This window comes from Clarias gariepinus, chromosome 12, assembly GCF_024256425.1.
Source record: "Clarias gariepinus isolate MV-2021 ecotype Netherlands chromosome 12, CGAR_prim_01v2, whole genome shotgun sequence".
Taxonomy (NCBI): domain Eukaryota; kingdom Metazoa; phylum Chordata; class Actinopteri; order Siluriformes; family Clariidae; genus Clarias; species Clarias gariepinus.
Window position 1 is genome coordinate 5750948 of NC_071111.1, and position 17215 is coordinate 5768162.

General features: G+C 39.7%; 2 long non-coding RNA genes across 2 annotated transcripts; one reads left to right on the plus strand and one right to left on the minus strand.

Moving 5' to 3' along the window:
• Positions 1 to 6255: 6255 nt before the first annotated feature.
• On the plus strand, positions 6256 to 7895 carry LOC128534429 (uncharacterized). The gene is made up of 3 exons (XR_008361466.1): positions 6256 to 6418; positions 7322 to 7394; positions 7794 to 7895. It is a non-coding gene; the product is annotated as an uncharacterized LOC128534429 (long non-coding RNA).
• Positions 7896 to 10960: 3065 nt separating this feature from the next.
• LOC128534443 (uncharacterized) lies at positions 10961 to 12576 on the minus strand. Its single transcript, XR_008361468.1, has 3 exons — positions 12433 to 12576; positions 11457 to 11529; positions 10961 to 11057 (listed from the first exon to the last, which is right to left on the minus strand). It is a non-coding gene; the product is annotated as an uncharacterized LOC128534443 (long non-coding RNA).
• Positions 12577 to 17215: the final 4639 nt, after the last annotated feature.

Consider the following 17215-nt stretch of genomic DNA (forward strand, 5'->3'; position numbering starts at 1 on the left):
GACAGACAGAGAGAGAAAAACACAGTGAGAGACAGACAGACAGATGAATAGACAGAGAAGGCAAGTGTTGACTAATAAGATTATTTTCCACATCTCCCCAGGAATCTAATAGAATACAGGCCACTCTGACTGTAGCCCTATATAAATCTCACTCTGCAAAAGTATTGGCTCCCATCCATCGGTGGAAAAAATAGATCTGATTTGCAGATATGATTTGGAAGAAGGAATATTGTCCATTGCAGTGACACTGATATGCTCCAGGTGTTAGTGTGTGTTGTGAAAGCTGCAAGAGGAAGCATAAACTTTTTGCAAGAGATCCAGTCAAACAGTCTGCAACTTGGAAAAGCTCCTGTGAGATGTGATGAGACGTCATGACCACCTTGTGAAGAATGTTGGGCAGGAAACTCTGTTTATGGATGCGCGCGTGCACACACACACACACACACACACAAACGCACACGCACACACAAAAAAAGTAAATAATTCTTTAAAGAAACCTGACATCCTGGTCTGTAAAATTCAGAAATTTTCCTAAATGCTATATTAATAAAACATGAGTGAAATGGTGTTGGAGAGAACAGAGGACACAAATGTTACACATCATCCACTTTCTATTACTGTACGGCCATCTAAGACCGCACCCCAGGCCGTCAGGGAAGCGTCTGTCGTTAGTGTCTTGCGACGACAAAACGCACCTCGAGTTGGACCCAAAGTCAGAAACCAGGATCTGAACCACATAGAAAGGGTACGAAGCCCCTGGCGCGTAACCCTTATTTGCCTCCATGAATTGGAAATCTCATGGCTTTTAGCCACAACTCCAACAATCTCATGTGCAGAAGGTCCAAGGGTATCACCATGGACGCAGCTGCCATAAGACGTAAAAAAATATCTAAAAGTAATGAACAGTCACTTTCTGGCCTAGCGTGGTTTCCTTTAGGGTGTTGGAAATGGATTTAACATGCCCAGAAGACAGCTGTGCCTGCATTGCGATCAAATTCCACATGACACCCAAATATGTTGAGCAGGAAAGAGAACGCTTTTGGTGGCGTTGCGTCTCAATCCTAAAGAATCAAGATGAGCTAGGATGACATGCCGATGTCGAAGCGCTAGCTTCTGAGACTGAGCCAGAATCAACCAGTGATGTAATTCAAAGTACGAATGTCTATGTAATTTAAATACGGATGCCCTGGAGTTGTAAAGGAGCAAAGACGGCATCTATGCATTTTGTATATGTGCGGGTGACAGAGCTAGGCCAAATAGAAGGACCCGATACTGGTAAGCTTTGCTCCCAAAAGCGAACCTCAGAAACTTCCTGTATTGTGGCAATATTTCTATATGAATGCATGCGTCGCTCAGATTGATTGTCACAAACCAATCCTTTGATTGGATTTGAGAAACAATCACTTTGACAATCAACATTTCGAACCTGTATTTTTTCGGATAGCGTTCAGCCTGCGAAGATCTAAAATTAGACCCTCCGTTTCTCTCGTAAACCAAGAAATACCAAGAAGAGGATAATGTCCCAGGAGAGAGATAGCCCGCCAGCGTCTCTTCTATCTGGGGCAGCATCATATAACCCTACGCCTTTGCATCACCAATATTCGAATAAATCAAAGTTGATGCCACGAAAACACACGGGCGTGAGTGTGAAGAAGAGACTCGCTCTCTTGCTTTTGTGGAAATGGAAGTAGCTACCTCAGAATGCTCGTCAAAGGAACATAGAGAGTATGAGGAGCTGCTTGAAGTTATAACGCGTGCAGTCAGGCGGCTGCACATAGATGGCCACAGGAGCAATATTCCAGACTTATTCCATAAAAGAGTTAACTCGTCATAAAGGTTGCCAAAAGGGAGAGAGAGAAAAAGCGCGTCACTGAGGCTTCGCCCCCTGGCCACCCGACAGAAACCTGTCGTCTAATTTTGAGCACTTGGGGAAATCCCACTTCAGCAGCCAGACAATATGCAATGCAGATGCATGGATCTCTTAACAAACTCCGCCATATCGGTGAGTTAACACTTTTAAGCTTGCTTGCACACACATACAGTGTTGTGAAAAACTACTTCCCCCCTTCCTGATTTCTTATTGTTTTGCATGTTTGTCACACAAAATGTTTCTGATCATCAAACTTCTTCTTTTTCTTTGTCTTTCAGCTGTTTCCTTTCAGGGGTCGCCACAGCGAATCATTTGCCTCCATCTAACCCTATCCTCTGCATCCTCTTCTCTCACACCAACTAACTTCATGTCCTCTCTCACTGCATCCATAAATCTCCTCCTTGGTCTTCCTCTAGACCTCCTGCCTGGCAGTTCCAACCTCAGCATCCTTCTACCAATACAGTATATTCACAATCTCTCCTCTGAACATGTCCAAACCACCTCAATCTGGCCTCTCTGACTTTATCTCCAAAACATCTAACGTGGGTTGTCCCTCTGATAAACTCATTCTTGATCCTATCCATCCTTGTCACTCCCAAAGAAAACCTCAACATCTTCAGCTCTGCTACCTCCAACTCTGCCTCCTGTCTTTTCTTCAGTGCCACTGTCTCTAAGCCGTAGAGCATCGCTGGTCTCACCACTGTCTTGTACACCTTTCCTTTCATTCTCGCTGATACTCTTTTATCGCACAACACACCTGACACTTTTCCCCCCCCATTCCAACCTGCCTGTACCCGCCTCTTCACCTCCTTTGAACACTCTCCGTTGCTCTGGACTGTTGACCCTAAGTACTTAAAATCCTGCACCTTCTTTACCTCTGCTCCCTGTAGCCTCACCGATCCTCCTGGATCCCTTTCATTTACACACATGTATTCCGTCTTGCTGCGGCTAACCTTCATTTCTCTGCTTTCCAGAGCATACCTCCACCTCTCCAAATTTTCCTCCACCTGTTTCCTGCTCTCGCTACAGAGCACAATGTCATCTGCAAACATCATAGTCCATGGAGACTCCTGTCTTACCTCATCTGTCATCCTGTCCATCACCAGAGCAAACAAAAAGGGGCTTAGAGCCGATCCTTGATGCAGACCCACCTCCACCTTAAACTCTTCTGTCACACCTACAGTTTCTGATCATCAAACACATTTAACTATTAGTCAAAGATAACACAAGTAAACATAAAATGCAGTTTTTAAACCCAGTCATCTTTGCAGAATTGTTGTAATTCAGCTTTATTTGAGGGTTTTCTACCCTGAACCGCCTTTTTAAGGTCATGCCACAACATCTTAATAGGATTCAGGTCAGGACTTTGACTAGGCCACACCAAAGTCTTCATTTTGTTTTTCTTCAGCCATATGGATATGGATTTGCTGGTGTGTTTTGGGTCATTGTCCTGCTGCAGTACCCAAGATCGCTTCAGCTTGAGTTGACGAACAGATGGCCGGACATTGTCCTTCAGGATTTTTTGGTAGACAGTAGAATTCATGGTTCCATCTATCACAGCAAGCCTTCCTGGTCCTGATGCAGCAAAACAACCCCAGACCATCATACTACCACCACCATATTTTACTGTTGGTATGATGTTTTTTTTCTGAAATGCTGTGTTACTTTTACGCCAGATGTAACGGGACACGCACCTTCCAAAAAGTTGAACTTTTGTCTCGTCGGTCCACAAGGTATTTTTCAAGTCTTGGCAATCATTAAGATGTTTTTTAGCAAAATTGAGACGAGCCTTAACGTTCTTTTTGCTTAAAAGTGGTTTGCGCCTTGGAAATCTGCCATGCAGGCCGTTTTTGCCCAGTCTCTTTCTTATGGTGGAGTTGTGAACACTGACCTTAATTTAGGCAAGTGAGGCCTGCAGTTCTTTAGATGTTGTCCTGGGGTATTTTGTAGCCTCTCGGATGAGTTGTCTCTGCGCTCTTGGGGTAATTTTGGTCGGCTGGCCACTCCTGGGAAGGTTCACCACTGTTCCATGTTTTTGCCATTTGTGGATAATGGCTCTCACTGTGGTTCGCTGAAAGCTCTAAAGCTTTGGTGGAGTCCCAAAGCTTTAGAAATGGCTTTATAACCTTTACCAGACTGATAGATCTCAATGACTTTTGTTCTCATTTGTTCCTGAATTTCTTTGGATCTTCAAATTCAAATTCAAATTTTATTTGTCACATACACAGTCATACACAGTACGATATGCAGTGAAATGCTTAGACAACTACTCGTGACCTAAGAATATGAATAGGAAATAAATCTGAAAATTAAAATAAAGGGTAAGTTTAACTAGAGAAGAATAAAATAAAAATATAAAATACACAAAATACACAATATAGAAAATATATGGAAAATATATGAAAAAATGTAAAACAATAAGAGCAGCCGAATAAATGGTAATAAAAGAATGGTTATGTCCATGGTTGTGCAATCCACATATTAAAAGTGACTTTTGCAGTGCAAATATGCTTAAAGTGATTTGTGCTGAAGTGATTTGATGTGATTTGATTTGATGACCACGAAGTGTAGTTGTGCAGTGGCCAATAGTGTAAACAAATGTACAGAATGTCCAGTGTGTGTGTAAAAACCATATGTGTGGGTCAGTACTGTGTGGTGGTGTGATTGTGATTGAGAGACTGTATTGCCTGCGGGAAGAAGCTCCTCCTCAGTCTCTCTGTGTTGGCCTTCAGGGAGCGGAATCGCTTTCCTGACCTCAACAGAGAGAACAGTCCATTGTTGGGATGGCTGAGGTCCTTCACAATTTTCCTGGCCTTGGTCCAGCACCGCTTGCTGTAGATCAAGTGCAGGTCAGGGAACTCGGTGTGGATGATGCGCTCAGCTGATCGCACCACCCTCTGTAGAGCTCGTCTGTCCTGCATGGTGCTGTTTCCAAACCAGGTCGTAATGTTTCCCATCAGGATGCTCTCTATGGTACAGGAGTCTGAGTCCTGAACACCTTAGAGGGCAGTCGGAAGTCTCTCAAGCGTCTGAGGTGGTAGAGACGCTGTCTGGCCTTTTTCACCACGGTGTTGATGTGACAGGACCATGACAGGTCCTGCGTGATGTGAACACCAAGGTATTTGAAGCTGTCCACTCTCTCCACTGGGCTCTCATTGATGACGGGGGTCTGGTAGTTCCTCTCCCGCTTGGTGCTGAAGTCCACTACCAACTCCTTTGTCTTACTGACGCTTAGAAGGAGGTTGGTCCTCTGGCACCAGTTCTCCAGATTCCTAATCTCCTTCAGGTAGGCCGTCTCGTTGTTATCAGAGATCAGGCCCACCACAACGGTGTCGTCAGCAAACTTGATGGTGGTGAAGCTGGTAGTGGCCACACAGTCATATGTGTACAAAGAGTACAGCAGGGGGCTCAGAACGCAACCCTGGGGGGCTCCAGTGCTGAGAGTGATCTTGTGATCAGTGCTGAGAGTGATCTTGGCATGATGTCTAGTGTGATAAACATGCAAAAGAATAAGAAATCAGGAAGGAGGCAAATAGTTTTTCACACCACTGTATGCAAACACAATGCAGTCCTGAAGACAAAAAGATCTGAGGAATGTTTCTGGTTCACTCCTATGTATAACCTGCAGGTGCACTTCTTTAGATGACGTCACCTGACCGAGGTTTTATAAGCCAAAATGTGGCGTGTTTGATACACACATGCTTTACAACCAGGAACACAAAAAGATGTTCCCATAACGTTTTCACACAGCATCTAGTGTAGCTTTTGAAAGGGAACAGGTTTGTTTTTTATTGTGCAGAGAAAACAAGCCATTAATCATAAAAGGTGAGAGCTGGTTCCTTTATTCGCTAAAACATTTCTGTTACACATTAAAGCAACATGATTACAAAAGTACGGTGGCCCAGAAGGGCAAATCATCTTACCCGAATATGTGTGTGTTTTTTCCCTTGTAAGTGTGTTTTTTTTTTCCTTGAAAATGTCCGCTTTTTCCCTTAAAAATGTCGTTTTTTCCCTTATAAATGTGTTTTTTTTTTCATTGAAAATGTGCGCTTTTTCCCTTATAAATGTCGTTTTTTACCTTATAAATGTGTTTTTTTTTTTTTTGAAAATGTCCGCTTTTTCCCTTATAAATGTCATTTTTTTCCCTTATAAATGTTTTTTTTTCCATTGAAAATGTCCGCTTTTTCCCTTATAAATGTCGTTTTTTCCCTTATAAATGTCATTTTTTTCCCTTATAAATGTTTTTTTTTCCATTGAAAATGTGCGCTTTTCCCCGTGTAACTGTGCGCTTTTTCCCGTGTAAATGTCTGCTCTTTACCGTTTGTGCGCAACTACTTCTTTCCCGTGTGAGAACTCTTTCTCCAGTATTTTGCAAGCTAAAAGCTAAAGCTAATGCGCAAAGGACTATGGGAGTGGGGTCAAAACGCAACTGAACACGGAACGTTTCCGGATATCAGCTCCAGGACTCAACATCATGGAGTATACAGTGAATTATAGCGTGATAAAGTTATAATTTTCACTAAATTTTCAACTGCACACAATTACCAGGTAATGTTTAATATATAAAAATTAATCAGATTTTTACTGTTTTAGGCACTAATGATAACTTTGTAGCAGTGTTAATACTATTGGAGTGTTTGGGGGAAATGCCGAGCCGAGTGTAAATGGCAGTGATTAAAAGGAATATTATCTCATTTAGACCATTAAACACTGATGTAAACCATCAGCTCCATGGCATCTCTGTAGTATACATCCACATATGGATTTATAAGCAAGCTAATATCACTATGCTAACCGCTAGCGCTTAGCATGGGGAAACTAGCTTGTTTATTAATATATATTAGTTTAATAGTGTATTTGGACACCTATACGTGATGTAAACAGTTAGCTCTATTGTTTTTGTAAAATGCCTGTCCAAATATGGATCTATAAGCAAGCTAATATCACTATGCTAACCGCTAGCGCTTAGCATGGGGAAACTAGCTTGTTTATTAATATATATTAGTTTAATAGTGTATTTGGACACATATACGTGATGTAAACAGTTAGCTCTATTGTTTTTGTAAAATGCCTGTCCAAATATGAATCTATAAGCAAGCTAATATAATTATGCTAAGCGCTAGCTTACTAAAAGAGCTAAGATAGCAGCAACTATTGCTAATTATCCCTGAGCTGCTCCTGTTATGTGCTAAATGTTACAGATGGTTAACGAATTGTTGTATGTAGTTTATTGGAGCTCCTGAGTGCCATATAATGTATACTGCTGTATAATGTAGTGGTTTTATCATAGCTAGAGATCTTCTGAATAGTTAGTTATGTGCTTACACAATGTATGTAACAGTCAAGAAAAGGGGCTTTTGTTCAGGTTCTATCTATTCTAGTCATTAAAGTCATTAAATATATGTTTATACTCCTTATAATATGTATGATTGTGTGTTTTTCTTCTCACAGTGAACTGTGTGTAAATCATCAACTGCCTGTGTATCAGCTGATTTCTACACCAGCTTTACATCCTGAGCAGAAGGTGAGTTTTCTGAAGTATTTACCTCTCTTTTCAAGAACACCACTGAGCACATCTTAATCAGGGGACAGGGACACATTTCTCTTCATGAACATGTGTGTGTTAATGAATGGTGAAGATGGGGCCAAATTTTGCAGCAATCCTTAATAGCAAAACCAAATAATTGGTTTTAATACACAGCATTACTAAAAGCTTGCATTCTATGAAATTTTGTGTGCGTGCCTGCCTGCGTGTGTCAAACTGATGTCATATGATGTCAAACATCATGAAGTGATATTAACTTGCTTATAAACCCATATGTGGATGTATATTACAGAGATGCCATGGAGCTGCATAGTAACACCATGAAGTCTTTTTACTAGACACTTATAATAACTTGTCTTTATTTCTCCCCTGTTGTAGATTGTCGTGGAGAGGACGGACCCTTGATGCTCTGCCTTTTTGCACCAACAATACATACATGTATTTTATTAATTTGTAAATAAAGTCTTTAATATAATTTTATAGTTGAGTATTTATTTCTAGTTTGCTTATTATTTAGCAAAACAGTTAAAGTGCATGTAAAGCATTGCTGCAAATGACACTGAATAGAATCAGATGTTACTCCACTCTGTGTGAGGGTACAGGCTTATATACAGTATGTGATTTTAGCATCAATAATGTTTTTCTACTAACTAAAGCATGCTGCCTTGGAGATATTAGTGACATCTCTCTTTCAGTTCGAACAACATATTCCATAATATTTATGAATACATTAATCCCATATGTTCAGCAGTTAAAACAGAGGTTCTTAAACATTTTACAGCGAAGGACTCCTTCAACTGTAAAACAAACACCTCTGCATACATTTACTTATAGTGCATTTCCAAAATTACATTTTTATGTTATTCAAAAAGTAAAACCTTTTGTTTTCATTTAAATGATTAATGATTAAATGATCCATGAAAATCAAAAATCTAGTATGTCAAAATATTAGAATATTTCACTTCGATCATGGGGAAGACTGCTGACCTAACAAGTTGTCCAGAAGATGATCATCTACACCTTCCAGAAGGAGTGTAGGCCCTCAAGGTCAAACTTTACCACCAACTATTTCACTGACCATGTTGTTGCTTGATTTGCCAGCCATCTCACCTGACCTTAGGTTTCATGGGAAAGATGAGCTGAAATCTGAGATAAATTTCAAGCTGAATGCTTCAAGTGTGATCTGCAAACATAACCAGGGTGTCATGTTTAACAGCTTAATGCAATGGGTTACATAAAAACACCAACTATTTGAAAATATGTAGGCTTATGAATAGTGGCAACGTATATCTACTGTATGTACAGTGAATGTATGTTCAAGAATAAGAGTATCATAAATTGACCAATAATTAAAATACACATGTAAACAATGAGTCTGTCATTTGAAATGCCGTTTATCTAAAAAAATTAGAATATTGTGCAAAAGTGTTTAAGTTTTAAAATTATTGGGGGGGAAACACATTCACAAGGGAAACGTCATACACATAGAAAAAAAAATCATAGAGCACAATAAAAAAATTATATATTCACAAGGAAAAAAATTATAAATTTACAAGGGAAAATAATACACTAACAAGGGAAAAATAATGCACTTACAAGGGAAAAATAATGCACTTACAAGGGAAAAATAATACACTAACAAGGGAAAAATTATGCACTAACAAGGGAAAAATAATACATTCACAAGGGAAAATATATATACTTATAGGTGAAAAATAATACATTTACAAGGGAAAAATTATATACCTACAAGGGAAAAATTCCCCCTCGATAATACATGCTGTTTCCCTTGTAAATGTGTTTTTTTCCCTTGTGTGTGCTTTTTCCCTTGAAAATGTATGCTTTTTCCATTATAAATGTCATTTTTCCCCTTGAAATGTATGCTTTTTCCCTTATAATTTTGCGTTTTTTCTCTTATAAATGTGTGCTTTTTCCCTTATAATTGTGCTTTTTTTTCTCTTATAAATGTGTGCTTTTCCCCTTATAATTGTGCTTTTCTACCCTTGTAAATGTCCTTTTTTCCCTTAAAAATGTGTGCTTTGTTCCTTATAAATGTGCTTTTTTGCCCTTGTAAATGCCCTTTTTTTCCCCTTATAAATGTGTTTTTTTTACCCTTGTAAATGTGTTTTTTTACCCTTGTAAATGTCCTTTTTTCCCCTAAAAATGTATGCTTTTTTTTCTTATGTGTTTTTTACCCTTGTAAATGTGTGCTTTTTCCCTTGTAAATGTTTACTTTTTCCCGTGTACGTATATTATTTTTTTCTTGTATATGTGTGCTTTTTCACGTGTACTTATATTACCTTTTCACCTTGAAAATGTGTACTTTTTCCCATGTAAGTATATTATTTTTCCCTGGTGAATATAGTATTTTTCCCTTTTAAATGTGTATAATTTTTCCCCTCGTAAATGTATTATTTTTCACCTATAAGTATATAAATTTTTCCTTGTGAATGTATTATTTTCCCTTGTAAATTTATAATTTTTTTCCTTGTGAATATATAATTTTTTTATTGTGCTCTATGATTTTTTTTTCTATGTGTATGACGTTTCCCTTGTGAATGTGTTTCCCCCCCAATAATTTTAAAACTTAAACACTTTTGCACAATATTCTAATTTTTTTAGATAAACGGCATTTCAAATGACAGACTCATTGTTTACATGTGTATTTTAATTATTGGTCAATTTATGATACTCTTATTCTTGAACATACATTCACTGTACATACAGTAGATATACGTTGCCACTATTCATAAGCCTACATATTTTCAAATAGTTGGTGTTTTTATGTAACCCATTGCATTAAGCTGTTAAACATGACACCCTGGTTATGTTTGCAGATCACACTTGAAGCATTCAGCTTGAAATTTATCTTAGATTTCAGCTCATCTTTCCCATGAAACCTAAGGTCAGGTGAGATGGCTGGCAAATCAAGCAACAACATGGTCAGTGAAATAGTTGGTGGTAAAGTTTGACCTTGAGGGCCTACACTCCTTCTGGAAGGTGTAGATGATCATCTTCTGGACAACTTGTTAGGTCAGCAGTCTTCCCCATGATCGAAGTGAAATATTCTAATATTTTGACATACTAGATTTTTGATTTTCATGGATCATTTAATCATTAATCATTTAAATGAAAACAAAAGGTTTTACTTTTTGAATAACATAAAAATGTAATTTTGGAAATGCACTATAAGTAAATGTATGCAGAGGTGTTTGTTTTACAGTTGAAGGAGTCCTTCGCTGTAAAATGTTTAAGAACCTCTGTTTTAACTGCTGAACATATGGGATTAATGTATTCATAAATATTATGGAATATGTTGTTCGAACTGAAAGAGAGATGTCACTAATATCTCCAAGGCAGCATGCTTTAGTTAGTAGAAAAACATTATTGATGCTAAAATCACATACTGTATATAAGCCTGTACCCTCACACAGAGTGGAGTAACATCTGATTCTATTCAGTGTCATTTGCAGCAATGCTTTACATGCACTTTAACTGTTTTGCTAAATAATAAGCAAACTAGAAATAAATACTCAACTATAAAATTATATTAAAGACTTTATTTACAAATTAATAAAATACATGTATGTATTGTTGGTGCAAAAAGGCAGAGCATCAAGGGTCCGTCCTCTCCACGACAATCTACAACAGGGGAGAAATAAAGACAAGTTATTATAAGTGTCTAGTAAAAAGACTTCATGGTGTTACTATGCAGCTCCATGGCATCTCTGTAATATACATCCACATATGGGTTTATAAGCAAGTTAATATCACTTCATGATGTTTGACATCATATGACATCAGTTTGACACACGCAGGCAGGCACGCACACAAAATTTCATAGAATGCAAGCTTTTAGTAATGCTGTGTATTAAAACCAATTATTTGGTTTTGCTATTAAGGATTGCTGCAAAATTTGGCCCCATCTTCACCATTCATTAACACACACATGTTCATGAAGAGAAATGTGTCCCTGTCCCCTGATTAAGATGTGCTCAGTGGTGTTCTTGAAAAGAGAGGTAAATACTTCAGAAAACTCACCTTCTGCTCAGGATGTAAAGCTGGTGTAGAAATCAGCTGATACACAGGCAGTTGATGATTTACACACAGTTCACTGTGAGAAGAAAAACACACAATCATACATATTATAAGGAGTATAAACATATATTTAATGACTTTAATGACTAGAATAGATAGAACCTGAACAAAAGCCCCTTTTCTTGACTGTTACATACATTGTGTAAGCACATAACTAACTATTCAGAAGATCTCTAGCTATGATAAAACCACTACATTATACAGCAGTATACATTATATGGCACTCAGGAGCTCCAATAAACTACATACAACAATTCGTTAACCATCTGTAACATTTAGCACATAACAGGAGCAGCTCAGGGATAATTAGCAATAGTTGCTGCTATCTTAGCTCTTTTAGTAAGCTAGCGCTTAGCATAATTATATTAGCTTGCTTATAGATTCATATTTGGACAGGCATTTTACAAAAACAATAGAGCTAACTGTTTACATCACGTATATGTGTCCAAATACACTATTAAACTAATATATATTAATAAACAAGCTAGTTTCCCCATGCTAAGCGCTAGCGGTTAGCATAGTGATATTAGCTTGCTTATAGATCCATATTTGGACAGGCATTTTACAAAAACAATAGAGCTAACTGTTTACATCACGTATAGGTGTCCAAATACACTATTAAACTAATATATATTAATAAACAAGCTAGTTTCCCCATGCTAAGCGCTAGCGGTTAGCATAGTGATATTAGCTTGCTTATAAATCCATATGTGGATGTATACTACAGAGATGCCATGGAGCTGATGGTTTACATCAGTGTTTAATGGTCTAAATGAGATAATATTCCTTTTAATCACTGCCATTTACACTCGGCTCGGCATTTCCCCCAAACACTCCAATAGTATTAACACTGCTACAAAGTTATCATTAGTGCCTAAAACAGTAAAAATCTGATTAATTTTTATATATTAAACATTACCTGGTAATTGTGTGCAGTTGAAAATTTAGTGAAAATTATAACTTTATCACGCTATAATTCACTGTATACTCCATGATGTTGAGTCCTGGAGCTGATATCCGGAAACGTTCCGTGTTCAGTTGCGTTTTGACCCCACTCCCATAGTCCTTTGCGCATTAGCTTTAGCTTTTAGCTTGCAAAATACTGGAGAAAGAGTTCTCACACGGGAAAGAAGTAGTTGCGCACAAACGGTAAAGAGCAGACATTTACACGGGAAAAAGCGCACAGTTACACGGGAAAAAGCGCACATTTTCAATGGAAAAAAAAACATTTATAAGGGAAAAAAATGACATTTATAAGGGAAAAAGCGGACATTTTCAAGAAAAAAAAAACACATTTATAAGGTAAAAAACGACATTTATAATGGAAAAATTGCACATTTTCAATGAAAAAAAAAACACATTTATAAGGGAAAAAACGACATTTATAAGGGAAAAATTGCACATTTTCAATGAAAAAAAAAACACATTTATAAGGGAAAAAACGACATTTATAAGGGAAAAAGCGGACATTTTCAAGGGAAAGAAAACGACATTTATAAGGGAAAAAGCGGACATTTTCAAGGAAAAAAAAACCCCAATTACAAGGGAAAAAACACACACATATTCGGGAAAGATGATTTGCCCTTCTGGGCCACCGTACAATAGCCCTATTATTAGGCTGGACAGGACTGCCGAGTCAGTTCATCATTTACATAGATATGTTTGCAAATATTACCACTACTACAATGGTAGGTGGAAATTGTGTTCCCTTTAATACAGCAATATTGCAGGATAAACATTTATGAAAGTTACTTAGTGGTTATCACTGTTTTCTTGCACCTCCAAGGTCAGGTTTGATGCCTGCCTAGAGGTCTGTAAGCGTGGAGTTTGCATGTTCTCCCTGTGCTTGCTGGGTTTCCTCCAGGTGCACAAATCATATTGAAAACATTTCATTTATCTGGTTAAAATCCCAATACGCGTCAGTCTCAGAGTTGTCAACAACATCCTTAAATTTCACTTAAAACAAACCACCAAACTACTTTCCAATGTTATTTGAATGACAAAAACATAACAAAATTTTAGAATGCTTGTCACTCATGGTAATTCCTGAGCTATTTCAAAGCTTTTTTTTTATTTTTACACTGAGTGGGAAATATGTAGAGAAATACAGAGAGAGAGAGAGAGAGAGAGAGCAGCTGCTCAGCTACAGGAGTCACTTAAGTGAGCTGTAAAATGAACACCATTAGAAGAGCGTCCATCTGCCACTCTCTTCAGAGTGTAAACCCCCAGCACCATTTTATTTCCACTCTCTCAGCTCTTCCTCCTTTATGAGAACAAGGTATTGGATTTGTGCAGAAATGAGAGAAGTTACAAATTTGGCAGTGGAAGAGTTGGTTCTACAAAAAAATATATAGGGCTGCATTGATTGCACAGATTTGTAAGGGTCCTCCACTAGAGGTCACTGTTTTTATTTTGTAGTTTTGTTGGCCGACTCAGTTTCCCAGCAGGCACCTTGGTCAGGTGATGCGGGTGCACACCTGAACCGAGGTAGCCATCAATCTATAAATAGCTGCTTAGACTGGGAAACTGGGTCGAGCATTTTTGGTAACACCACTGTCATTTGTGTGGGCTTTTTGTTCTGTTTTGTTATATGTTTAGTTTGTACTTTGATTTTTAGTTGTGTTGACTTGGGCTCTCTTATTGGCAATGTCTCTGTGTATGTTTTGTGTGTCTGTGTTAGCTTAGCTTAACCATGTTTAGCTAAAAGCCATGCCTAGCTGATTGCCATGTCTTTAGCCCTCGTCCCGTCCCTCTCTTGGTCTCTTGTCTCTAGTCTTTACGTGTCTCCCGTTCTTCTCTAGTGTCTCCCGTTCTTCTCTAGTGTCTCCCGTTCTTCTCTAGTGTCTCCCGTTCTTCTCTAGTGTCTCCCGTTCTTCTCTAGTGTCCAGTTTCAGCTCCACGCCTCGTTTGTGTCCTGTTATGTGTTTGTCCCCCTGCCTGTGTCTTGTCACAGGAAGGTTTTTGTGTCTCCCCCTGCCTGTGTCTCGCCACAGGACGTGTTTTGTGTCTCCCCCTGCCTGTGTCTCGCCACAGGACGTGTTTTGTGTCTCCTCCTGCCTGTGTCTCGCCACAGGACGTGTTTTGTGTCTCCTCCTGCCAGAGAGCCCCTGTTAGCACAAAGTTAAGTATGGTTTGAGTTTTTGTTCCTTTGTTTGTATCTTTATTTATACTATGTGTTTACCCTTTATTAAGAGACTCTTTTTGGTTACACCACCCCTCTGCCTCTATGCCTGCTCCTTCCGCCCACGGCGTTCAACACCTGCCACAACACCCCGATCATGACAAGATTAAACTATTTTCAGTTGCAATCTTAGCAAAATCACTGATCTTCCCTAGAAGTTCTTATTTTTTTAAATGCAAAACAGGATGGTCTGTGTTTAAAGTAGTAGAGTCCAACATGAAGGCTTGTTCTACCCAATTTCATTTGCCAAGAAAATAATTCATTCAAATTATGTATTTAAATAAGCACAGTGCACTTCTAACATTGCAAGGTGTGAAAGAATCTACAGTGTGTATCTCCCTCTAATCTGTTTCTGGGATTTAATTTTAAAGCCATAACATTATGACCACCTGCCCAATATTAAATAGTTCCCCCTTCCTTCCACAAAAACAGTAATACACTGTGCGTTCTGCCATCTTTCTATCAGAACCAGCTTTAACCTTTTTAGCAATCTTTGAGCTATAGTAGCTCTTCTACTGGATCAGCCTACTGCACCCAGGCCAGCTTTTTCTACCCATGTGCATCAAGTGAGCTTTGACCACTCATGACCCTGTCTCCGGTTTACCACTTTTTCTTCCTTGGATCATTTGGTATGTACTTGCTGCAGGATGGTCTTGCAAGAGTTGCAGTTTGGCAGTTTCTCTGTCCCAGTTGTTTATACATCACAATTTTGCCCCTGCACTTATGCTTGTGGGTTTTTTTTGTGTGTGTATCAAACACGCCAAATTTTGTCATCTGATGAGACGCACCTGCAGGTTATAAATAGGAGTAAACCAGAAACATTCCTCAGATCTTTTGTCTTCAGAACCGCATTGTGCGCGTGTGTCACAAACAAATTAAAAGCAAATTAAAAAGCAAGTTTAACTCACCGATATAATGGCAGAGTTTAAAATGAGATGTGTCCCTCTGTGCAAGAATTCGGAGGGCGATCTCCACACTTTTTGCTTTGAATGTTTGGGTGAAAGTCATGCTCTCCAAGGTCTTCAAGGAGACTGTAAACACTGTGATCTTCTTCTCATGAAAGTGCTTTGCGCGCCTCGCGTTCTTTAGAGAGCCACGAGCCGCGCTGCATTCCTGGGGATCACAAGCTAATCTGGCTGAGGTGCGCAAGACAGAGTCTCCTCTCCTTTCTCTCGCCCTGTCGTCTGATCGGGAAGTCTCTCCTTCCACTTTACAAGCACACTACGGCGCTTCTCGTGAGTGTGTAGAAGAGACTTGTTTTCTTGCTTCTGTGGAAATGGAAGTAGCTACCTCAGAATGCTCCTCTAAAGAAGATAGAGAGTATGAGGAGCTGCTTGAAGTTATAACGCGTGCAGTCGAGCGGCTGCACATAGATTGGCCACACGAGCAAGCCTTCCCCAAACGTTCAAAATTAGACGACAGATTTGTGTCGGATTCCTGAGAAATGAATTAACTTGTTCATGGAGCAAGCCTTATTCATCCCGTATTTTTGTACCATCGACTTCGTTTTATGTGAATATCGTTGATGCAAAAGCACAAAGTTACATGGTGATGCCCCAGATAGAAGAGATGCTCGCGGGCTATCTCTCTCCTGGGACATCGTCCTCACTAAAAAAGCCAACACTTCCCTCCAAGCCATGTAGAACTTCTTCTACCCTGGTAGAAAAGGCTTTCCAAACAGCAGGTCAGGCCCGCGCTTCTTTGCACACCATGGCGGTCTTGCAGGCATACCAGGTCGATCTGCTAAATGATTTGAGCACAAGCGGCACCGTGAATGAGATAGCATTCACAGAATTACACCGGGCGACTAACTTGTCCCTTCACGCGACCAAGCAGATGGCCAGTGCTATCGGCCGTTCTATGGCTTCCCTGTTGTCCGCAGAAAGGCACCTGTGGTTAAATTTGACAGGCATCAAGGATAAGGATCGAACATTCCTCCTTGATGCCCCTGTCTCACCTTCCGGCATGTTCAGCGACGCTGTTAATTCAGTCGCCACCAGGTTTCGGGAGGCTAGGTTATATAAACAGGCTTTTGGGAAATTTCTCCCATGGCATGCTTAAGAGTCGAGACTGTCGGCCACCCAGTCCCGATCAGATCTAATTCTTGCCAGACGGAAGCGCAGAAGGAAAGCGTCAGCAGCCGGGCACCCCCTCGAAAAGACTGGGTTATGGCTCGCCGCCCCTCACAAGCCGCTTCAAAGAAGTCAGAGGGGCACATAACATTATTTCCTATAAGAAGGTAACCTCCCTGGCACCCCCAGGGGATCGGTGTTCAGTTTCCGCCGCCTTTGGTGTTTCGGACAACCTACAGTACCTTAGTCCTTCGTCATACCCTGCTGTACTCCAGGATGCCGAACCACTAACGCCCCCCCCCCCGTGCAACTGAAGTGTTAAGACTTGTGGCCCTTCGGAGAAACTGGCAGCGAGGAAGCTACTGCCAGGCATATCTCCTTGGGTGTTAAAGACTGTAGAAAAAGGCTACAGGATTCAGTTCCCAAATTGCCCTCTGTGTTTCAACGAC